Source organism: Punica granatum, unplaced genomic scaffold, assembly GCF_007655135.1.
Source record: "Punica granatum isolate Tunisia-2019 unplaced genomic scaffold, ASM765513v2 Contig00004, whole genome shotgun sequence".
Classification (NCBI taxonomy): domain Eukaryota; kingdom Viridiplantae; phylum Streptophyta; class Magnoliopsida; order Myrtales; family Lythraceae; genus Punica; species Punica granatum.
This window is the reverse complement of record NW_022204031.1, coordinates 5,170-29,874: the sequence shown is the minus strand read 5'-3', so window position 1 is coordinate 29,874 and position 24,705 is coordinate 5,170. Positions and strand designations below refer to the sequence as shown.

Genomic DNA, 24,705 nt, shown 5'->3' with positions numbered 1-24,705 from the left:
AGAACTAAAAATACGTTCATATAGATATAGTAAACGTTTTATAAATACAAATATTTATACGTATCGTAAACGTCACTCAAATAATAATTAACATGCTTGAGTTTATGTAATTAGAAATTAGAGATAATTAATTTAACTTTCCCACTTCTCCAAACAAAGTTTCTAATTTTTGGAATTAAAAAATACTTAAAATCTAGCAAAATCAAAGTTTGTTGTTTCTGGTAAATTTGTATTTTTTAAAATTCTAATATTATGTCGCATTCAAAAGAACATTATGTAATAATAATAATAATTTAAATATTCGCACAAGTTACTAATTTAATAAACCTATGGTTATATAAGACGAAAGAATTTGACAAGTCACATATGGTCATATCAAATTTTATTTATCTAAAAAACTTGTAGTAATCCTGACAACAAAGTAAATCAATAAAGAAAAGTAAAATATTATTAAAATATTTTAGGATTAAAAAAAATTAATTATGCACATATGTAAATTTAAAAATTTGATAATCACAAGAATGTATCATATATTAACAATACCTAATATATTATGATTATTATGAAATTCGTAATTCTTCTAATTATGAGTAAATTTTTTTTAAAATTGCAAAAATTAATTACTAAAAATAGTCCAACACAGCGCACGGGTTTGAGCGATAGTTTGTATTTATATACATATATATATATATATATATAGGTATACTATACACCAATTACTTTAAATGAGAAAATAAAGAAAAGGGTGACGTGGCAAGCTAAATTTGCTACGGACCCATTATAGCTTTTTAAGAGAAGAATTTGCCCCCGCCCCCGCCCACAACAACCCCACCACCCCCACCCCGGGACATAATTTTCTGGCTTCGTCCCTGAATATCATAATGACCAACTTACCACATGACAAGATTTCAGGCCTTAATATGAGGAGAAATCTTTCTTTGGGCGAATTCTTGGAGCAAGTTTTGGTTAATCATACTGATATTAGAAGCATCCTAAATCATTACATAGATAAATATCAAGTGATTTCCTTTTTTTGGTGAAATCATCAGTTTCAAGAAAAGTTCGATTGCGAAAAACCGAAGAAATCCAATTTCTGGGACGTTTTGGTTCTCGAGGTTAGAAAATCATGTACGAGGAGCAAACCAAATCATCGTTATTAACATCATTATAACTCTTGCACATGCATAAGATAAAGAACACGGTCATACAGTAATCGAGATAAGGGCAAGAGAAAATATCTCTATGCTTGGCATAATTTACAATTTTACGAGCCCAAAACCGGGAAATAGAATCGGAAGAATGATAGGGGCCCGTGCTTCATATGCTACAGCTAGAACTTTTGGAATTAATTGAATGATTTAACCAGTGCAGAACCTCCTGCTTTAGCTGGATTTTTTTCACAATCCTTAAGGTCATCAATAAAATTATGTCAGTTCCCGCAGAAAAATAAATAATCATTAATTCCAAATTTGATAGAGATTTCTTGGCGGCCAAAAGTGTGAACAAACCTCATGTCCCACCACAAAGTCTCCCTTACGAGCCTTCGGATTGCCATCAGCTCAATAATCACGAGCAAAAAGATTCTTTATTCTAACGACAAAAGGAGTGTTGTGTAACGCACTTTTTTTTTTGTAATTGATCCACTTCAGTAGAATTGCCATTTTCTTTATTTTCTTTTCCTTCATCCCTTATTAGTATGGCTTTCTCCTGTAATTAAAAAAATAAAATTCTTGTACCTACCAAAAAAAAGAATCTTATATATTTTTATTTAGATTTTTAGTTTTCTAAGATAAGTATTACATAGTGGTCGATTCTTAACAATAGCCTGGGTCCTATTCTATTTTGGATACTAGAAACATATGGAAAATAATGTGTCACATCTCATGAGTCATGACCCATTATTTTGATCAGAGGAAGCTTACTCTAGATTTTGTGACCATAATTTCGACGTCTCTTACAGGATCTACTCCTAATCTTAACCTCAATATTTTCGAGCAGAGCAAAAAAACCATTACTATCAATATTAATATCACGATGATATTACTTATTAGAAAAAAAAACACGATTCTTATTAGTTTTGTTATTATTATTGTTAATATCATCATCATTATATTTGTATTTTTTATTATTTTTATTTTATAATTACAATTACTATATTAATTATATTGTACCATGTATTGCAGCCTCTTGAGTGGCCGATTTTGAACCAAAGCTTGGGTCCCCTCACACAAGTTGAACAAAAGTCAACCAATGAGATTAACCAATTGCTGTCTTTGTTGACTCTGTTCCCTCTTCAGACTGAGAGACACCAAATTCGAATCACCCAAAAAAAAATTTTCTAAACCACAATAATCAACGTCTTTGGTCTTCTTCTGACAACAGCCTTCCAATCGTAACTCAAATGATACTACAGGATCTGATTATGCATAGAAAATCTGGATAACCATGATGCTCATCGGCGGAGCAAGTTTATTGTTTGTTCTGCTTTTATTCTCGCGTTGCGCTTCTGAGTTTTCTACCACGACAGACTTTGTCTCGTCGACTCGGTACCTCCAAGACCCTGAAAGCATAACATCCAATGGCAGTATCTTCAGGATGGGGTTCTTCACCCCTAATGGCTCCAAGTATCGGTATGTCGGGATCTGGTACAACAATTATCCTGAGTTCAATCCGGTTTGGGTGGCCAATCGGGAGAGGCCCATAGAGGATTCCTTGGGAAAAGTGATGATATCCGAGGATGGGAATCTTGTGATTATGGATGGGAAGAAGGATGTCGTCTGGTCATCCAACGTCACAAACTCGGGGCGAGGTAACATAACCGCCCAGCTCTTAGATACTGGAAACCTTGTCCTGCGCGAGGCGAATACGAGCATCAGTGGCGGGGTAATATGGCAGAGTTTCGAACACATGTCTGACTCGTTCCTTCCGAAGATGAAGCTCAGCAGCTATGCCAGAACGAATGTTAGTCTGATGATCACTTCATGGAAGAGCTCTTCCGATCCTTCCCTGGGGTCCTTCTCTGGGGGTATCAACCCGCTAAATATTCCGGAAGCTTTCATATGGAATGGAACCCTCCCTCACTGGAGGAGTGGGCCCTGGAACGGTCAGATCTTCATCGGGTTGGCCTCAATGGAATCAGTTTACCTCGATGGCTTCAGCCTCCAGAACGACAACGAAGGAACCTTTTCCTTGACATACTCGTATGCTATGGCTTTCATATCGTACTATGTCTTGCAATCGAACGGGACACTTTTGCAAGTGTACTCCGGGGAGGAAGAGAATGATCGAGGAGTTTCCTGGTCATCCTATGAGACCGAATGTGATGTTTATGGCAAGTGCGGGCCATATGGAATATGCGATCGATCCAAGTCCCCTATCTGCAGCTGCCCGAGAGGGTTTAATCCTGGAAATTTAGAAGAATGGAGCCGAGGAAATTGGACAGCCGGATGTGTACGGGAGACTCCAACAAACTGTGGGAGCTTGAATAGCAGCAAAAGAGACGGGTTCCTGAGGTTGCAGAAGATGAAAGTTCCAGCTTTCCCTGAATGGTCATTTCCACTCAAAGATGAATGTGCGAAGCGGTGCCTCAGTAATTGCTCATGTTTGGCATATGCTTATGCTCAAGGCGTGGGTTGCATGAGTTGGACCGGAGAATTACTTGACATGCAAAAGTTCTCGAATGCAGGAGTAGACGTTCACATTCGACTTCCCAGCTCAGAACTTGGTAAGTTGCTTAGAAATTTCGTCCTGCTCCTGAGAAGCTTCCCAGTTTTCCATTTTCTCAAATAAAAAACAGAAAACCGGATGGTTTTCTGCAATCAGATGGATAGTTTATCGTATTTCTCCTTCGTACTGTAACTGTAAGAGTAACCAATCCCTGACTATGTGAAGACAGCCGAAATATCACATTTTGTTGGGTACTCTTTGGCAGGTAAGGCTCGAGATTTGAAACTAGTTTTGGCAGTTACATTGAGTGTCGGAGTAGTCTTCATCGCACTATCTGTGCTATTTTTGTGGATGCATGCGAGGAAACGACGAGGTAATTCATTAGAACCATTAAATTTGGTAATAGACAGTCCAAGTACTGTGCTTTGCATTTGATTACTTGACATAATTCTCCTTGGGTCGGCAGTGACAAAATTACAGGAAACGATTACCTCAGACCGAGAAGAATCTCCAATCATTTCTAGCGGGATGAGAATTCAGGACAACCTTAAACTCCAGGATCTAAGCTGCTCAGCTTTGAAGAATTGTCAACTGCAACAGACTCTTTCAGTTCGGCCATTAAGCTTGGAGAGGGCGGTTTTGGTCCCGTGTACATGGTAATATAGTTCATACCACCATGAACTGTTGCTGCATCAGATTTGAGTTGGGATTGCTTATTAGTAGTACCTTCTGCAGGGGAAGTTATTGGATGGACAAGAAGTAGCCGTTAAGAGACTATCCAGAGCTTCAGACCAAGGGCTTGAAGAATTTATGAATGAGATGGTAGTAATTTCGAAAGTTCAGCACCGAAATCTAGTTAGACTCCTAGGCTGCTGTGTTGAGAGAGAAGAGAAAATACTGGTCTATGAGTTCATGCCGAACAAAAGCTTGGACGTATTTTTATTCGGTAAAGTTCTTGCTAAAAGCCACCAATTCATAGCGGAAACCGTTTTGCTTATTGCTTATTGCTTATCTTTTAATCTTTGTAGATCCAGTAAAGAAAGACGAACTGGATTGGAGCAAACGGTTTAAAATTATCGATGGGATCTGTCGGGGTCTCCTGTACCTTCACAGAGACTCTAGGCTAAGAATCATTCACCGGGATCTCAAGGCGAGTAACATTCTCTTGGATGAAGAGCTCAACCCCAAAATTTCAGACTTTGGGATGGCGAGAATTTTCGGGGCGAAGGAAGATCAAGCCAATACTAGAAGAGTTGTGGGAACATAGTGAGTAGATTATCTTTTAAATTTTTAATACAATCAAATTTATCCTCAGATTCAACTTTGAGTTCACAAAATTTGTTCTTACAATCTGGCCGATGAATTGCAGCAGTTATATGGCTCCGGAGTATGCAATGGGAGGTCTTTTCTCAGAAAAGTCTGATGTGTTCAGCTTCGGCGTCCTATTACTCGAGATCATCAGTGGGAGACGGAACACAAGCTTCAGTCAAGAAGAGCAGTACTGCAGCCTTCTGGGATTTGTAAGTATATTATGCTTCATTTTTTTTCTTTTAAAAGCTAAAAGGGGTCCGGTTGGACTGGCCGACGCAAACCCTGGCACGATCAAGAGGGTCATTATAGATACCATTGACACGGACCAGATAGTTGCCTCCATAAGCTGTGCTCTTTATCGTACTTTAGCGAAAGAACATAATTGTCTGCTAATAAAGGCCCAAAACATACATCTCTGCTTTCAGGCATGGACTCTGTGGAATGAAGGCAACATCATGGCGCTAGTAGACCCTGTAATATCCAATAATTCCCATCAGATCGAGGTTCGAAGATGCATACATGTGGGGCTTCTGTGCACGCAAGAACTCGGCAATGATCGCCCGACTACATCAACCGTCATTTCGATGCTCAATAGTGAAATCACGGATCTCCGGATCCCCAAAAGGCCTGCGTTTACAGAAAGACAAATTACCCATGACCCAGAGTCCTCTGAACAGAGTGAAGGGACACGTTCGATCAACCACATTACAATTACCACAATCGAAGGACGGTAATTAAGAAGAAATGTAGATGTTGATGTGATTATGTCTTCTGGAAAAATTCTTGGAGCAAGTTTTGTGAAATCTTTTGATGGCACAAGCATTAACTCAACAAAGTTTCACGTATAAATGAAATTGTATAAATTAGTAAAATACGAGCAATTCGATCGTACCTCATGATGTGACATGAAAAAATGCATATCAAATTGTAACAAATAGGAAAATAAGTGTTAATCACTCAAATAATTACCATGTTTATTTTTAATTGTACTTAATGATTCTTCCTCATCATGTCATTGTGAGGTAGGACAATTTAAGCTTTTCTTGTAAAGTAAATATATATATTTTGGATGAAATTAAATTTTTTATATACTTTATTGTGTGTTGCCACTTAATCGAGAAATCTTTCATGTCCAATGTACGTGTAGATTCACTACTAAACTTAACATGCATGGGCTTGGGCCAGTTTTTTAAAAATTTATATATTATAAGATCGTTAAAATCGCACAGATCCTATAATCTTAGAAGTCGGATTGAGATTCACTAAGATCCTACAAATTAGATCCTCAAAGTAAGATCGGGATTGAAAGCTTGCTCGTGAATCGTAAAATCGTAACATCTTAAGAGCCGACTCGAGATCCTAACAACCTTGAGCGTGACTATGATGCCTGATGATGAAACACGAGGGAGGTTTAGCGTTATGTTAGCATGAGGTGATTGATGTCACCCGAAAGGGAGGATTGAAATGACACTACACTTTGAATTTCGTGGGAGCAAAACTGGTGGGAAGTAAAGATCGAGTAGATTCCTATGATGAATGTTCTGTAACGACCTGACCTTTTGCCGAGAAAAACTGGTGGGAAGAAAAGGGGTTCGCTATAGAAGAAATAGTCCATAGAGAGAACGGTTAAGAATGTGAAAATACAAAATCACTTTTGAAATTTTCACTTGTTTTAAAGTGTAATTCATATATATATATATATATAGAGAGAGAGAGAGAGAGAAGGTTTTAAAGCTGGGTAATGAGGCACAGGGAGCGAAGGACGCAATCAGGGTGCTGGGGCAATTTTGGAATAATAAAAATCTGGGATTAATTCCACACTTTTATTGTGAAGGAGATAAAGGTATCTATCTATCTAATGAGTAAAATTCATTTGAGTAATAATAAATGCTATTAAGTTAATGAAATTAAATATTTAAAAAATAATTTAGTTTTTTAGGACTATTTAAATTTCGCACTTCTCCAAACAAAGTTTCTAATTTTTGAAATAAAAAATTACTTAAAATATAGCAAAATCAAAGTTTGTGGTTTCTGGTAGATTTATGTTTTTTTAAATTCTATGTATTATGTTGCATTCAAAAGAACATTATGTAATAATACTATTAATCTAAAAAAATTTGCAGAAGTTACAAATTTAATAAACCTACGGTCATATGAGAAGAAAAATTTTGACAAGTCACATATGGGTCATATCAAATTTTATTTCCCTAAAAAAACCTGTAATAATCCTAGCAACAAATTAAATCAATAAAGAAAAGTAAACTAGATATTGAAATATTTTTGGCTAAAAAACAATTAATTATGCATAGATGTTAATTATCAAAATTTGATAATCACAAGAATGTACCATATATTAACAATACCGAATATATTATGATTATTATGGAATTCTTAATTCTTCTAATTATAAGGAGTAAATTTATTTTAAAAAATTGTGAAAATTAATTATTAAAAATAAGCCTGTACAATACACGGGTTTGAATGCTGGTATGTATTAATATATATATATATATATATATGGGTACACACCAATTACTTTAAATGAGAAAAGAAAAAAATGGTGACGTGGCAAGCTAAATTTGCTACGGACCCATTTTAGGTTTTTAATATGAGGAAAAATCTTTCTTTGGGCGAATTCTTGGAGCAAGTTTTAGTTAATCATACTGATATTAGAAGCATCCTAAAGTATTACATAGATAAATATCAAGTGATTTCCTATTTTTAGTGAAGTCATCAGTTTCAAGAAAATTTCGATTGCGAAAAACCAAAGAAATTCGGGTGTGGTTTGGTTTTGAAAATTGTTTAACTCAACTCTACTTAACTCCACTTATCTTCAATTCAACATCACAATCATTACTTTTTTTCATTTTTTCATTTTTTTTAACCATTCAATTCAATTTTAATATTAAATTTTCTCCATTATTCATTACTTTTTCACAATTCAACAACATAATCATTATTTAATCGTTATTTTCTCTCAATTATTTATTACTTTTTCACACTTTTTCTCATAATTCAACAATACAATCATTACAAATCCATTAAAACCAAAACTCAACTCAACTCAACTCAAAATCCAAACGCACTCTCAGTTTCTGGCCGTTTTGGTTCTCAAGGTTAGAAAATCATGTACAAGGGGCAAACCAAGTCGAGCTGTCTCAAGTCTGAAATTTGACTGCACAGCCAAATCATCAATTATTAACATCATTATAACTCTTGCACATGCATAAGATAAAGAACACGGTCATCCAAGAGTCGAGATAAGGGCAAGAGAAAATATCTCTATGCTTGGCATAATTTACAATTTTACGAGCCCAAAACCGGGAAATAGAATCGGAAGAACAATAGGGGCCAGTGCTTCATATGCTACAGCTAGTGCTTTTGGAGTTAATTGAATGATTTAACCAGTGCAGAACCTGCTGCTTTAGCTGGATTTTTTTCACAATCGTTAAGATCATCAATCCAATTATGTCGGTACACACAGAAAAATAAATAACCATTACTTCCAAATTTAATAGATATTTCTTGACGGCCAAAAGTGTGAACAAACGTCATGTCTCACCACAAAGTCTCCCTTACGAGCCTTCGGAGAGCCATCACCTCAATATCACGAGCAAAAAGATTCTTTACTCTAACGACAAAAGAAGTGTTGTGTAACACATGTTTCTTGTAATTGATCCGCTTCAGTGGAATTGCCGTTTTCTTTTATTTTCTTTTCCTTCATCCCTATTGGTATGGCTCTCCTGTAATTAAAAAAAAAAATTATTATACCTACGAAAAAATTCTTATATATTTTTATTTAGTTTTTTAGTTTTTTAAGAGAAGTATTACACATTTGTCGATTTTTAACAATAGCCTGGGTCCTATTCTATTTTTGATACTAGAAACATATGGACAACAATGTGTTACATCTCATGAGTCATGACCCATTATTTTGATCAGGGGAAGCTTTGTGACCGCAATTTGCGACGTCTCTTACAGGATCTACTCCTAATCTTATCCTCAATTTTTCGAGCAGATCAAAAAAACCATTACTATCAATATTAATATCACAATGATATTACTTATTAGAAAAAAACACGATTCTTATTAGTTTTGTTATTATATTATTATTATTATCATCATCATTATATTTGTATTTTTTTTTTATCTTTTATAATTTCAATTACAATATTAATTATATTGTACTATGTATTGCAGCCACATGAGTGGCCGATTTTGCACAAAAGCTTGGGTCCCCCCACACAGGTTGAACGAAAGTCAGCCAATGACAGGAACCAATTGCTGTCTTTGTTGACTCTGTTCCCTCTCTACACTGAGAGACACCAAATTCTAATCGCCGAAAAGAAAAATTATTCTAAACCTCAATAATCAACGTCTTTGGTCTTCTTCTGATAACAGCCTTCCAATCGTAACTCAAATGATACTACAGAATCTGATTATGCATAGCAAATCTGGAAAACCATGATGCTCATCGGCGGAGCGAGTTTATTGTTTGTTCTGCTTTTACTCTCGTGTTTCGCTTCTGAGTTTTCTACTGCGACGGACTTTGTCTCGTGGACTCGGTACCTCCAAGACCCTGAAAGCATAACATCCAATGGCAGTGTCTTCAGGATGGGGTTCTTCACCCCTAAGGGCTCCAAGTATCGGTATGTCGGGATCTGGTACAACAACTATCCTGAGTTTAATCCGGTTTGGGTGGCCAATCGGGAGAGGCCCATAGAGGATTCCTTGGGAACAGTGATGATATCCGAGGATGGGAATCTTGTGATTATGGATGGGAAGAAGGATGTCGTCTGGTCATCCAATGTGACAACCTCGGCACGAGGTAACAAAACCGCTCATCTCTTAGATACTGGAAACCTTGTACTGCACGAGGCGAATACGAGCACCAGTGATGAGGTAATATGGCAGAGTTTCGAACACGTGTCTGACTCGTTCCTTCCGAAGATGAAGCTCAGCAGCAATGCCAGAACGAATGTTAGTGTAATGCTCACTTCATGGAAGAGCTCTTCCGATCCTTCTCCGGGGCCCTTCTCTGGGGGTATCAACCCGCTAAATATTCCGGAAGCTTTCGTATGGAATGGAACCCGCCCATACTGGAGGAGTGGGCCCTGGAATGGTCAGATCTTCATCGGGTTGGCCTCAATGGAATCAGTTTACCTCGATGGCTTCAGCCTCCAGAACGACAATGAAGGAACCTTTTCCTTGACATACAAGTATGCTATGGCTTACATATCGTACTATCTCTTGCAACCGAACGGGACACTTTTGCAAGTGTACTCCGGGGAGGAGGAGAATGATCGAGGACTTCCCTGGTCATCCTATGAGACCGAATGTGATGTTTATGGCAAGTGCGGGCCTTATGGAATATGCGATCCATCCAAGTCCCCTATCTGCAGCTGCCCGAGAGGGTTTAAGCCTGGAAATTTAGAAGAATGGAGCCGAGGAAATTGGACTGCCGGATGTGTACGGGAGACTCCAACAAACTGTGGGAGCTCGAATAGCAGCAAAAGGGACGGGTTCCTGAGGTTGCAGAAGATGAAAGTTCCGGCTTTCCCTGAGTGGTCATTTCCACTTGAAAATGAATGTGCGAAGCGGTGCCTGAGTAATTGCTCATGTTTGGCATATGCTTATACTGAAGGCGTGGGTTGCATGAGTTGGACTGGAGATTTACTTGACATGCAAAAGTTCTCGAATGCAGGAGTTGACATTCACATTCGACTTCCCAGATCAGAACTTGGTAAGTGGCTTAAAAATTTCGTCCTGCTCCTGAGAAGCTTCCCAGTTTTCCATTTTCTCAAATAAAAAACAGAAAACCGGATGGTTTTCTGCAGTCAGATGGATAGCTTATTGTATTTCTCCTTCGTATTGTAAACGTAAGAGTAACCAATCCCCGACTATATGAAGACAGCCGAAATATCACATTTTGTTGGGTACTCTTTGGCAGGTAAGGCTCGGGATTTGAAACTAGTTTTGGCAGTTACATTGAGTGTCGGAGTAGTCTTCATCACACTATCTGTGCTACTTTTGTGGATGCGTGCGAGGAAACGACGAGGTAATTCATTAGAACCATTAAATTTGGTAATAAACAGTCCAAGTACTGTGGTTTGCATATGATAACTTGACATAATTCTCCTTGGGTCAGCAGTGACAAAATTACAGGAAACGGTTACCTCAGACCGAGAAGAATCTCCAATAATTTCTAGCGGGAAGAGGATTCAGGACAACCTTAAACTCCAGGATCTTAAGCTGCTCAGCTTCGAAGAGTTGTCAACTGCAACAGACTCTTTCAGTTCGGCCACTAAACTTGGAGAGGGCGGTTTTGGTCCCGTGTACATGGTAATATAGTTCATACCACCATGAACTATTGCTGCATCGGATTTGAGTCGGGATTGCTTATTTAGTAGTACCTTCTGCAGGGGAAGTTATTGGATGGACAAGAAGTAGCCATTAAGAGACTATCCAGAGCTTCAGACCAAGGGCTCGAAGAATTTATGAATGAGATGGTTGTAATTTCGAAAGTTCAGCACCGAAATCTAGTTAGACTCCTAGGCTGCTGTGTTGAGAGAGAAGAGAAAATACTGGTCTATGAGTTCATGCCGAACAAAAGCTTGGATGAATTTTTATTCGGTAAATTTCTTGCTAAAAGCCACCAATTCAGAGCAGAAATCGTTTTGCTTGTTGCTTATGGCTTATCTTTTAATCTCTGTAGATCCAGTGAAGAAGGACAAACTGGATTGGAGTAAACGGTTTAAAATTATCGATGGGATCTGCCGGGGTCTGCTGTACCTTCACAGAGATTCTAGGCTAAGAATCATTCACCGGGGTCTCAAGGCGAGTAACATTCTCTTGGATGAAGAGCTCAACCCCAAAATTTCAGACTTTGGGATGGCGAGAATTTTTGGGGCGAAGGAAGATCAAGCCAATACTAGAAGAGTTGTGGGAACATAGTGAGTAGATTATCTTTTAAATTTTTAATACAATCAAATTTATCCTCAGACTCAACTTTGAGTTCACAAAATTTGTTCTTACAATCTGGCCGATGAATTGCAGCGGTTATATGGCTCCGGAGTATGCAATGGGAGGTCTTTTCTCAGAAAAGTCTGATGTGTTCAGCTTCGGCGTCCTATTACTCGAGATCATCAGTGGGAGACGGAACACAAGCTTCAGTCAAGAAGAGCAGTACTGCAGCCTTCTAGGATTTGTAAGTATATTATGCTTCATTTTTTCTTTTAAAGGGGGTCCGGTTGGACTGGCCTGTTGGGAATTGGTGTATGCCCTAGAGGCAATCTATAATCAGTTTTGTAATATGATATCTATTTCATTATAAAACGAGGCATATCTGTTATTGTGTAGATTGCGCTAAATATGATTTTACACAATAATGTCCTTGGAATAGTAGGTTCAATAGGCATCAAGTGTGACTTGATTGTGAGATCCTATAATTACTGAACATTATTCCTAAATGTCCATAGTCAAAGTATTATCGTTAATTAGGACAACGGTAATACGGTTAGACTAGTGTGAGTGTTGATTGATGACCAAATCTCATAGGTCATGGATATGGAGATATCAAATCACACCACATGTATACATTAAGAGTAATGTGTATTGGACTGACCCGCCATGAGATTGCTACATGGGTTGTTACGTGACTGTCATTAGCATATCTCAAAGTGACTATAGTGTAATGGTCCTTTGACTTGAGGTCACCATGGATTCCTACGTGTAATGTCGTATATTTTGATACTGTCAAACGCCACCGTAACTGGTTGGTTATAAAGATAGTTATTGGGTATGCCACAAAGCATGGAAAAGAATGTGAGTGACCAAGATAGGATTTGTCCCTCCTACGAAACGGGAGCGATATCTCACGGCCACTTGGTGGTTAAGTCTAAAAGTGTATGCATACCCAAATGAGTCGATATAATGATATCGAGCTCATTTGCTCTGATAGACTTACCCGGTAAATCAAGAAAGAGAGATATTAAGCCATACAAGGATGTCATCGACCATGCCTTGGGCTCAATAGAGATATAGAGGACAATGGATTATATTACACGGTAATATAGGTCACGAGGTTCGTCGAGAAATTGACTTTCCGATTACTTGAGTAACAGTGATGCATTGCTAGATGCCGCTCACTGTTTGTAATATTAAAATAGAGATTTCGATATTACTATCAACGTAATTGGGAACCTACAGGGTCACACACTACGACTAACTTGACGAGATATTTTGAAACAACAAAATTGTCTAATAAAGATTAGATGATTTATGGTGCGACCGATTAATCGGATATTTAATGAGATTAAATTTGCCGATTAATTAGACCCGATTTATTAGATTTAATGGTGTGCTAAGTGGTTATTTTTATGGAACCACTTGGAGCCAATTATAGAAAGAAACATGGGCCAATTGTATGATAACACTTAGCTATACACATGGACTAATTAAATGATGTCACCTAGACTTACACATGTCACTTGGAGCCTTGATTCTCCTTAATCCCACATCGGTGGGGCTTTGAATTTGTCTTCCCCATATTGCTTATAAAAGGGGCAGCATGCATGTTTAGATATAAGAGATATATATACATGTATATGGGTGTACGTGTATAAGTGTAAGGAAATTCAAGTTGAATTGTTCAATTTGAATTAATCCTACTAGTCTAATAAATTTCGGGTGTCGCATCGGGGTGTTTCTTTCGAGTGTTGGTCGCTAGCACCGCCGATCTCGAAAACTCGTCGACAAAGTCGGTGTGGATACCAGTAGAGGCATCACGCGTGGGACGCTCGGTCGACAACTTTAAATATTCCAGGTACGCTTTTATTTACTCTTACTCTTCTAGTAGGTCTTGGAATTAGTTTCACGGGTAAGAAATTTTGAATTTTTGTTCCTTTTTACGCTTCCGTTAGCCCCGTGGAACTAGCAATTGGTATCAGAGCCTAGCTAGTTAGAATCTGAGTAGATAATAGCATAAAATATGATTTTATGCTTGGTACTGGTATGATTATGTTTGATATTTGCGGTGCATGACTGTTAGACATGGACTATGTCCTAGTTGTGTTAGTATAATAGTTATGCGTTTGGACTATTATGTAATTGTTACATAATAGTGTATGGTGAGATCGATTAAATGTTAATCAAATCCCTCAAAATATTAAGTCCATATCCTTCCACCGTGTAACGCTCGTCAAGACCAAGATCGATGAGTGTGTAGACCTTGCCTTCGCAGGATGCCCTTATCTATCCTAGTAAGACGTTGTGTTTACCAGTGGGTCGGACTTAACTGAGCAAGCCTAATAGGATTAGGAGTTCAGAGGCATGTAGTTGGGCATCGATCTATAAGATAGATTTGAATAAGGAATTATTCACTCAACTAATCAAGAATTGCATGTGATGCAATTGGGAAAGTGAGTTCCCTACCTAAATAGCCAGTTCTGGGTGAATCAGCCCTCGCTGACTCAGAGCTTGGTGAGATATGGATCTTGAGCTACTATGAGAATGATATTCTCTGAATCAATGTTGAGGGTCATTGATTTGATATAAATAGTGGGAGCAATATTTATAAAGTCCTCATTAAATATTGATGTGTCATAATACTTATTTTGTATATTTCTATGGTAGTTACCATGGCAGGGAGCACTTCTAGTACTTTCTGTTTGCGATCCGTCCTTGATAAGGATAAACTGTCAGGGAATAATTTCCTTGGTTGGTATCGAAACTTGAGAATTGTTCTCACCCAAGAAAAGAAACTATATGTCTTAGAGCAACCTCTTCTTGCGCCACCACCTGACGATGCCCCCCAAGCTGAGAAAGATGCTTATAGTAAGCATCATGATGATGCCGTAAACGTCGGATGTCTCATGTTAGTCACCATGGACTCGGAGCTTCAGAAGCAACATGAGAACATGAAGGCGTACGATATGATCGTGCATCTCAGGCAGCTCTATCAAGAGCAGGCCCGACATGAGAGATTCGAGATCTCTAAAGCACTTTTTCAGGCAAGGTTGACTGAGGGTAGCCCGGTGGGTCTTCATGTACTCAAGATGATTGGGTACGTCGAGACTCTGGGAAGACTGGGATTTCCTCTGGGTCAAGAGTTGGCCACAGATTTAGTCCTACAGTCGCTGCCCAGCAGTTATAGTCAGTTCATCATGAGCTATAATATGAATGACTACAATAAACCATTGCCTGAACTGCTTAACATGTTGAGAACAGCTGAGCATGATATCAGTAAGGGGACGTCTGTTCTAATGGTCCAGGGGACCAAAAGAAAGGGCAAGGGCAAGAGTAAAGGCCAGAGGGCTAAAGGTGCATCCAAGTATGACTTGGGTGCGTTGAAGCCTAAAGCCAAGGTGGCAAAGAATGATTACTGCTTCCATTGTGGCAACACTGGACATTGGAAGCGGAATTGTAAGGTATACCTAGAGGAGTTGAAGAAGAAGAAGGGAAGTGAGACTTCTACTTCAGGTATCCATGTTATAGAGATCAATGTATCTACTACTTCTACATCTTGGGTATTAGATACCGGGTGTGGTGCTCATATTTGTGGAAATATGCAGGACCTAAAGAACAGTAGATCGTTGGCAAAGGGCGAGGTGGACCTACGAGTTGGAAATGGAGCAAGAGTTGCTACATTAACTGTAGGGACTTATCACTTAGTTTTGCCTACTGGGCTAGTATTAGATCTTAACGACTGTTATTATGTACCTGCTATTAGTAGAAACATAATATCTGTTTCTTGTTTGGACAAGAAGGGATTTTGTTCACTATCAAGAACAAGTGTTGTTCTATGTACATGAATGATGTATATTATGGCAGTGCACATTTAAGTAATGGTCTGTATGTTCTTGATCTAGATATGCCTATTTATAATGTGGAAACCAAACGGCTCAAATCTAATGATTCGAACCCGACTTACCTCTGGCATTGTCGTTTAGGCCATATTAGCGAGAATCGCATCTCTAGACTCCATAAGGATGGATTACTGGACTCGTTTGATTTAGAATCGATCGAGACATGCGAACCTTGCTTAATGGGGAAAATGACTAAGGCCCCTTTTACCGGAAAAGGTGAGCGAGCTAGTGATCATCTGGCTCTCATACATACTGATGTATGTGGACCAGTGAACAAGCTTGCTAGAGGTGGGTATCTCTACTTCATTACATTTACTGATGATTTCAGTAGATTTGGATATGTGTATTTGATGAAACACAAATCTGAATCCTTTGAAAAGTTCAAAGAATTTAAGAATGAAGTGGAGAATCAGTTGGGTAAGAGCATTAAAGTTCTTCGATCAGATCGAGGAGGTGAATATTTGAGCTATGAGTTTGCTGACTATCTTAAACAGTGTGGGATTTATCTCAACTGACTCCACCTGGAACACCACAGTGGAATGGTGTAGCTGAGAGGAGGAATCGAACTTTATTAGATATGGTTCGATCTTTGATGAGTCATGCAAACTTACCTGACTCCTTCTGGGGATATGCTCTACAGACAGCTGCTCTCATATTAAACAATGCTCCGTCGAAATCAGTTGAAAGGACACCATATGAGATGTGGTATGGGAAGCGTCCCAAGATGTCTTTTCTAAAAATATGGGGTTGCGAAGCTTATGTGAAGAGATTGTCTTCGGATAAGCTTGGCCCTAAATCGGACAAATGTTACTTTGTGGGGTATCCTAAGGAAACTCGAGGATACTATTTCTATAATCCCATCGAGGGCAAAGTGTTTGTCGCTCGAACTACGGTATTCCTTGAGAAAGAGTTTCTCTTCAAAGGAACTAGTGGGAGGAAATTAGAACTTGGGGAAGTTCTACCACAAAATGACATTGACCAATCGACGGGCGATGTTGCAGAACAAGTACCACAAGTTGTTGTGGCACAATCTTCTACACAGGTGACACGGGAGCCTCGTTGGTCTAGTAGGATACGTCATGAGCCCGAGAGATATGGATTTCTCGTGACTCAAGACAATGACGTATTGCTCATAGATAATGATGAGCCTACAACCTATGCGGAAGCCGTAATAGGCCCTGACTCTGAGAAATGGCTGGAGGCCATGAGATCTGAGATGGAGTCCATGTACACTAACCAAGTATGGACTTTGGTTGATCCACCTGAATGGGCAAAACCCATTGGGTGTAAGTGGGTCTTCAAGAAGAAGACTGATATGGACGGTAATGTGATTACCTTTAAGGGCCGACTTGTGGCAAAAGGTTTCAAACAAGTTCATGGTGTTAACTATGACGAAACTTTTTCCCCGGTGGCTATGCTTAAATCCATAAGGATCTTGCTTGCAATTGCAGCTTATTATGATTATGAGATCTGGCAAATGGATGTCAAAACTGCTTTCCTGAACGGGAAGCTCCTCGAGGATGTGTATATGACACAACCTGAGGGTTTTGTCGATCCACATAGTGCCGGAAAGGTTTGTAAGCTACAACGGTCTATTTATGGGCTGAAGCAAGCTTCCAGGAGCTGGAATCTTCGTTTTGATGATGCAATCAAAGAGTTTGGTTTCATTAAGAATGAAGATGAACCCTGTGTTTACAAGAAGGTTAGTGGGAGCGTAGTGATCTTCTTGGTGTTGTATGTAGACGACATACTTCTGATCGGAAATGACATTCCTTCCTTACAGTCTGTGAAGACTTGGTTGGGAAGGTGTTTCTCTATGAAGGACTTAGGCGAAGCTACCTATGTGCTAGGTATCAAGATCTATAGAGATAGATCCAGGAGACTGCTTGGCCTAAGTCAGAGTGCATACATAGATAAAGTGCTTCGGCGTTTTAGCATGCATGATTCTAAGAAAGGGTCGCTGCCTATGTTACATGGCATAAGCCTTTCGAAGGCTCAGAGTCCTTCTACTCGAGAGGAGAGGGACCGCATGAATAGGATTCCATATGCATCAGCTATTGGATCCATCATGTATGCTATGTTATGCACTCGATCAGATGTCTCGTATGCTTTGAGTATGACGAGTCGATACCAATCAGATCCAGGTGAAAGACACTGGATTGCAGTAAAGAACATCCTTAAGTACTTACGAAGGACTAAGGAGATGTTTTTGGTATATGGAGGCGAAGAAGAGCTCGTTGTAAGAGGTTACACCGATGCTAGCTTCCAGACCGATAAGGACGACAGTAGATCGCAGTCAGGGTATGTGTTCTGCCTGAATGGAGGTGCTGTGAGTTGGAAGAGTTCCAAACAGGAGACAGTAGCCGATTCTACCACAGAGGCCGAGTATATTGCTGCCTCTAACGCTGCAAAAGAGGCCGTTTGGATCAAGAAGTTCGTGACAGAACTTGTTGTGGTTCCTAGCATCGCAGACCCAGTGGATCTCTATTGTGACAACAATGGAGCCATTGCGCAAGCTAAGGAACCCAGGTCTCACCAGCGATCCAAACATATACTCAGGCGCTTCCATCTCATTCGCGAGATCATCGACAGAGGAGATGTGAAGATATGCAGAATACCAACAGATGAGAATCTCGCAGATCCACTTACGAAGCCTCTTGTGCAGCGCAAGCACGAGGCTCACACTAGATCTATTGGCATAAGACATGTGCCAGATTGGCTCTAGTGCAAGTGGGAGATTGTTGGGAATTGGTGTATGCCCTAGAGGCAATCTATAATCAGTTTTGTAATATGATATCTATTTCATTATAAAACGAGGCATATCTGTTATTGTGTAGATTGCGCTAAATATGATTTTACACAATAATGTCCTTGGAATAGTAGGTTCAATAGGCATCAAGTGTGACTTGATTGTGAGATCCTATAATTACTGAACATTATTCCTAAATGTCCATAGTCAAAGTATTATCGTTAATTAGGACAACGGTAATACGGTTAGACTAGTGTGAGTGTTGATGATGACCAAATCTCATAGGTCATGGATATGGAGATATCAAATCACACCACATGTATACATTAAGAGTAATGTGTATTGGACTGACCCGCCATGAGATTGCTACATGGGTTGTTACGTGACTGTCATTAGCATATCTCAAAGTGACTATAGTGTAATGGTCCTTTGACTTGAGGTCACCATGGATTCCTACGTGTAATGTCGTATATTTTGATACTGTCAAACGCCACCGTAACTGGTTGGTTATAAAGATAGTTATTGGGTATGCCACAAAGCATGGAAAAGAATGTGAGTGACCAAGATAGGATTTGTCCCTCCTACGAAACGGGAGCGATATCTCACGGCCACTTGGTGGTTAAGTCTAAAAGTGTATGCATACCCAAATGAGTCGATATAATGATATCGAGCTCATTTGCTCTGATAGACTTACCCGGTAAATCAAGAAAGAGAGATATTAAGCCATACAAGGATGTCATCGACCATGCCTTGGGCTCAATAGAGATATAGAGGACAATGGATTATATTACACGGTAATATAGGTCACGAGGTTCGTCGAGAAATTGACTTTCCGATTACTTGAGTAACAGTGATGCATTGCTAGATGCCGCTCACTGTTTGTAATATTAAAATAGAGATTTCGATATTACTATCAACGTAATTGGGAACCTACAGGGTCACACACTACGACTAACTTGACGAGATATTTTGAAACAACAAAATTGTCTAATAAAGATTAGATGATTTATGGTGCGACCGATTAATCGGATATTTAATGAGATTAAATTTGCCGATTAATTAGACCCGATTTATTAGATTTAATGGTGTGCTAAGTGGTTATTTTTATGGAACCACTTGGAGCCAATTATAGAAAGAAACATGGGCCAATTGTATGATAACACTTAGCTATACACATGGACTAATTAAATGATGTCACCTAGACTTACACATGTCACTTGGAGCCTTGATTCTCCTTAATCCCACATCGGTGGGGCTTTGAATTTGTCTTCCCCATATTGCTTATAAAAGGGGCAGCATGCATGTTTAGATATAAGAGATATATATACATGTATATGGGTGTACGTGTATAAGTGTAAGGAAATTCAAGTTGAATTGTTCAATTTGAATTAATCCTACTAGTCTAATAAATTTCGGGTGTCGCATCGGGGTGTTTCTTTCGAGTGTTGGTCGCTAGCACCGCCGATCTCGAAAACTCGTCGACAAAGTCGGTGTGGATACCAGTAGAGGCATCACGCGTGGGACGCTCGGTCGACAACTTTAAATATTCCAGGTACGCTTTTATTTACTCTTACTCTTCTAGTAGGTCTTGGAATTAGTTTCACGGGTAAGAAATTTTGAATTTTTGTTCCTTTTTACGCTTCCGTTAGCCCCGTGGAACTAGCATGGCCGACGCAAACCCTGGCACGATCAAGAGGGTCATTATAGATACCATTGACACGGACCAGATAGTTGCCTCCATAAGCTGTGCTCTTTATCGTACTTTAGCGAAAGAACATAATTGTCTGCTAATAAAGGCCCAAAACATACATCTCTGCTTTCAGGCATGGACTCTGTGGAATGAAGGCAACATCATGGCGCTAGTAGACCCTGTAATATAATATCCATCAGATCGAGGTTCGAAGATGCATACATGTGGGGCTTCTGTGCACGCAAGAACTCGGCAATGATCGCCCGACTACATCAACCGTCATTTCGATGCTCAATAGTGAAATCACGGATCTCCGGATCCCCAAAAGGCCTGCGTTTACAGAAAGACAAATTACCCATGACACAGAGTCCTCTGAACAGAGTGAAGGGACACGTTCGATCAACCACATTACAATTACCACAATCGAAGGACGGTAATTAAGAAGAATGTAGATGTTGATGTGATTATGTCTTCTGGAAAAATTCTTGGAGCAAGTTTTGTGAAATCTTTTGATGGCACAAGCATTAACTCAACAAAGTTTCACGTATAAATGAAATTGTATAAATTAGTAAAATACGAGCAATTCGATCGTACCTCATGATGTGACATGAAAAAACGCATATTAAATTGTAACAAATAGGAAAATAAGTGTTAATCACTCAAATAATTACCATGTTATTTTTAATTGTACTTAATGATTCTTCCTCACCATGTCATTGTGAGGTAGGGCAATTTAAGCTTTTCTTGTAAAGTATATACCTCCATACAGCATCAGAAATTTCTGCTAAGAGTGACCAATGAACCGATGAAGTCTCGGTGATGAACATAACCTCTTAATTCGATACTTTTTTTATGGGTAAATCGATACCCTTTTAGGTCGACTGGAAACTTCGTTTTTTTAAAAAAAAAATCAGAATCAGTGGTTCTCATATTAATAACTCAAGATCATATAACCAAAGAAAGAGCCCATATCTGCTAGACCCAATCTGAACAGGCATGCAGGCCTAACAAATAGAAGGCACGCAGTCCCTGTGTGTTATAGTATGACCTAAACCCATAATTGGACCCAGCAGATAAGCCTGATCAAAGCAGAAACAAAAATAGCAAGGAGGGTTAGACAGTAACTCCCCATTCCTAGGGGTGCCAACGAGCCGAACCGAGCCCGAATCTATAAGGTTCAAGCTGGGCTTGTCAATGGGCTCCTAAGTTTGGGCTTGGGCTTGAGCTTGGTCGATCCTAAACATCCCAGCTTGAGCTCGGCTCAAGCTCGGCAAGGCTCGGCCAAGTTCAGTAGAAAAGCACAAGCCCAGGATTGGGCTCCACACGCTCAGGCTCCGGCTCTTTTTGACTCCAAACGAAATCAATTATCTGAGCTAGACAACAACAACATAAGTATAATTCAAATGATATTAATTACAACTTGGCATAGTTTGATAGTCATCACATTCAAATCACATCATCTTCAATCAAAATATACAACATTTGGCAACTCAAAAGTTCCACAACTAGGGCAGGGGTTCAATTTTTTTACCTCAATAATTTTGTTATTTTTCTAAAAAATAATATATCATTATTTATTTGGAGTTGTAATGATTGTGTTATTGAATTATGAAAAAAAGTGAGAAAAAGTAATGAATAGTTGAGAGAAAGTAATGATTGTATTATTGAATTGTGGAAAAAATAATGAATAATCGAAAGAAATTAATATTAAAAATTGAATTAAATGGTTAAAAAAATTAAAGAAAAAGGGAATAGTAATAAATGAATTGTTGAATTGAAGATAAATGGAGTTAAGTGGAGTATAGTTAAAAAAAAATTCTAAAACCAACATAGAGGTTGGGCCAACCCAACACTTATGGATTTTATATGTGAGGCTATATAATAGATAATACATTATATATAATTAAAAAGCCCGTTTAGTCTTGCGAATTTCATGAATCGAATGCCGTTGAGCACGGCAACCGAGCTTGGGCTCGAGCTCGATAAGGTTGAGAAAAATTCAAGTGTTTATCGAGCCGAGCTCGAACCATCTCATTTCATTTACACCCCTATCTAACAACAGCTGCTGTAGGGGATCAATCGTCCCTACTGCTCTTCCTCAAGTAATTCTTGGAAGCCTGGCATGGCTAAGCTCGTAAATCCAGCTTCCTATGCTCCCTGTTAATACCACATTTACGAAAAATTGTGTGCTGAGCAGGAACAGAAAAGATGATATCTTGATTTACGCCTAAGCAGATCCACTTCTTCACTTTATCCATAGCAAGCAGTTTGTCATTGATGATGACCCAACAAATAAAACTATGCCTTAGACCAAACAAATTTGAATACAGGGATCAGACCAGAAGATCGAGTTTATACATAGCTAACCTTCTCACTTTTCTTTCTACGTTCATCCCAAGTGGTTCCCGAGATAGTGAACTTGCCTCTTTCCCTGCCTTCATGTAAAACTATCCTCTTTATTCAGGTCAAGAGAAACATCGGTCATAATTTCTTGTAACAATATCCTTTTTCCTTTTTTTCTTAGGTTATAAGGAGCCAATGGGCCTAGTACAAAAATAGAAAATAAAACCGAACCGAATAAAGGAGCACATAAGTGCCATTGATGAGAACCTAACTTAAGACCTCTTGATTCTGAACCAATATTTTGTAGCACCGCATTATAATCCTTTCATCAACTACAATATCCTATTTATTCAGGTTAAGACCAACATCACTCATTTGGAAGTATTTATGACAAAGAAAAAATCAATGCAATAGTATTTAGGTCCAAGACAAAATTAATGCAAGATTCCACTAAGGAAAAAAAAAACTAACGCAAGATTATTAGTTCAATCTTTCCATTTTTATTACTAAACCAATTCGCAACAATCGCGGGGGTTGATTTGGGAATTATTTTGCAGCACGAGCTTGTCAGAGAGACATTGCGATTTTCTAATTGTATAGTATAATTAATTCCATTATCCTTCGTCATCATCTGGAAACCCAAGAAATTGGAATTTCTACTACATGATTTCGTCAGAATTAGAATAAAATATAGAGAGAGAGTAAAGAAATTTGAATTCAATTAATCATTAGTGTCTTCTCAAGGTATTGCCGCAATAATTAATGCAGCTACGTAATTGGTCACTATCTCGTGCCGACGAACCACTTAAAACAATGGAAGAGTGGATTACTTATGGAGAGATCAAGTCAAATTTTCCTCACAATTCAAAAACATAAAATGACAATTTTGAATATAATAGAATAGAATAAAAATTCTTCGCTTTTAATGTAAAAGAGATTTCAAAGTAGGGTCTATGTTCGGAATTTGAGTCATTTTGTATAGATTATACATTCGGCTCATCGTCGTTGAAATTTCAGTCCATCTCATTTTCTATCACAAATCCGTGAGCGGAAACGACTATGGATAGCAGAGTCAAGTTCAAAATTTGAACGTAGTCAAAGTGTCAACTAGGTGAAAAGTATAAAAGAAAGGCCTAATTATCTTCGATCATTCGACCAAAGCTACATATTTAATTGTTATCAGATTATTACTAACTGCAATAATTTAATGAGTTTAATTTTCATTGTTTAAAATCGGTCAATTTAGTCATACAAAAATGCAGTTTGTGATTGCGGTGACTATAAGCACTTTCTAGATTTTTATTATATGCGGAAAGAATCTTTGGTCGTAAATTCTCAAATCAGTTTGGGTTAAGTTTTTTACTGTTCATAATTTTCGTCAACAAACTAATAAATGTTTAAAAGATTTACTTATATTAAATCTATATTTAAATATTGATTAATTACTTAATTTAGGATAGACTAATACGTGTATTAACAATTTAGTTCTTGATGTTTGAAGCAGCCATCAATTTAGTCCTCAACCTTTCATTGTCATAAAAAACTTCCTTAGCTCCGCTTCGGTCCATCATTATAGTCCTTACTGTTAACAATGTTAACAAAATACTAAAAAAATTTAAAAAATTAAAATTTTTAAAAAAATCAGGATCTCTAACAACCAAGGACAGAACCCTCCTTCATGAAAGCAAGAATGTCTGACAACCAAGAACGAAGCCTTCCCTTGCGGAAGCGACATCGTCCGATAAACAACACCATAATTTCCCTTTGCAGGACTAAACAAGTGACACAAAGTTTACCTTCGTGCCAAGACATTGCTTACGACATGACAATGGTTGTTCTTGACATTTGATCTACTCCTGCGACCTCTCGAGCTCACGGGAGTGGGGGCCTATGTTAGAGATCATAAAATTAACTCGATTCACTGGGCTCGATTTAGCATCTGCGGCCCACCTTGATACACCCAAATCGGTAACAAAATCCTTTTATGAGTATATCTCCACGATTATCTCTTGTGTATCTAGTGATATCCTTAATATATCTCTTAGACATTCTACAATATTCTATCAATATCTTCATGAGAT

The 24,705-nt window shown here is 38.5% G+C and overlaps 2 pseudogenes; both read left to right on the top strand.

Annotated features, from left to right (window-relative positions):
* Positions 1 to 2,326: 2,326 nt before the first annotated feature.
* Positions 2,327 to 5,849, top strand: LOC116189744 (annotated as a pseudogene).
* Positions 5,850 to 9,276: 3,427 nt separating this feature from the next.
* Positions 9,277 to 20,722, top strand: LOC116189743 (annotated as a pseudogene).
* Positions 20,723 to 24,705: the final 3,983 nt, after the last annotated feature.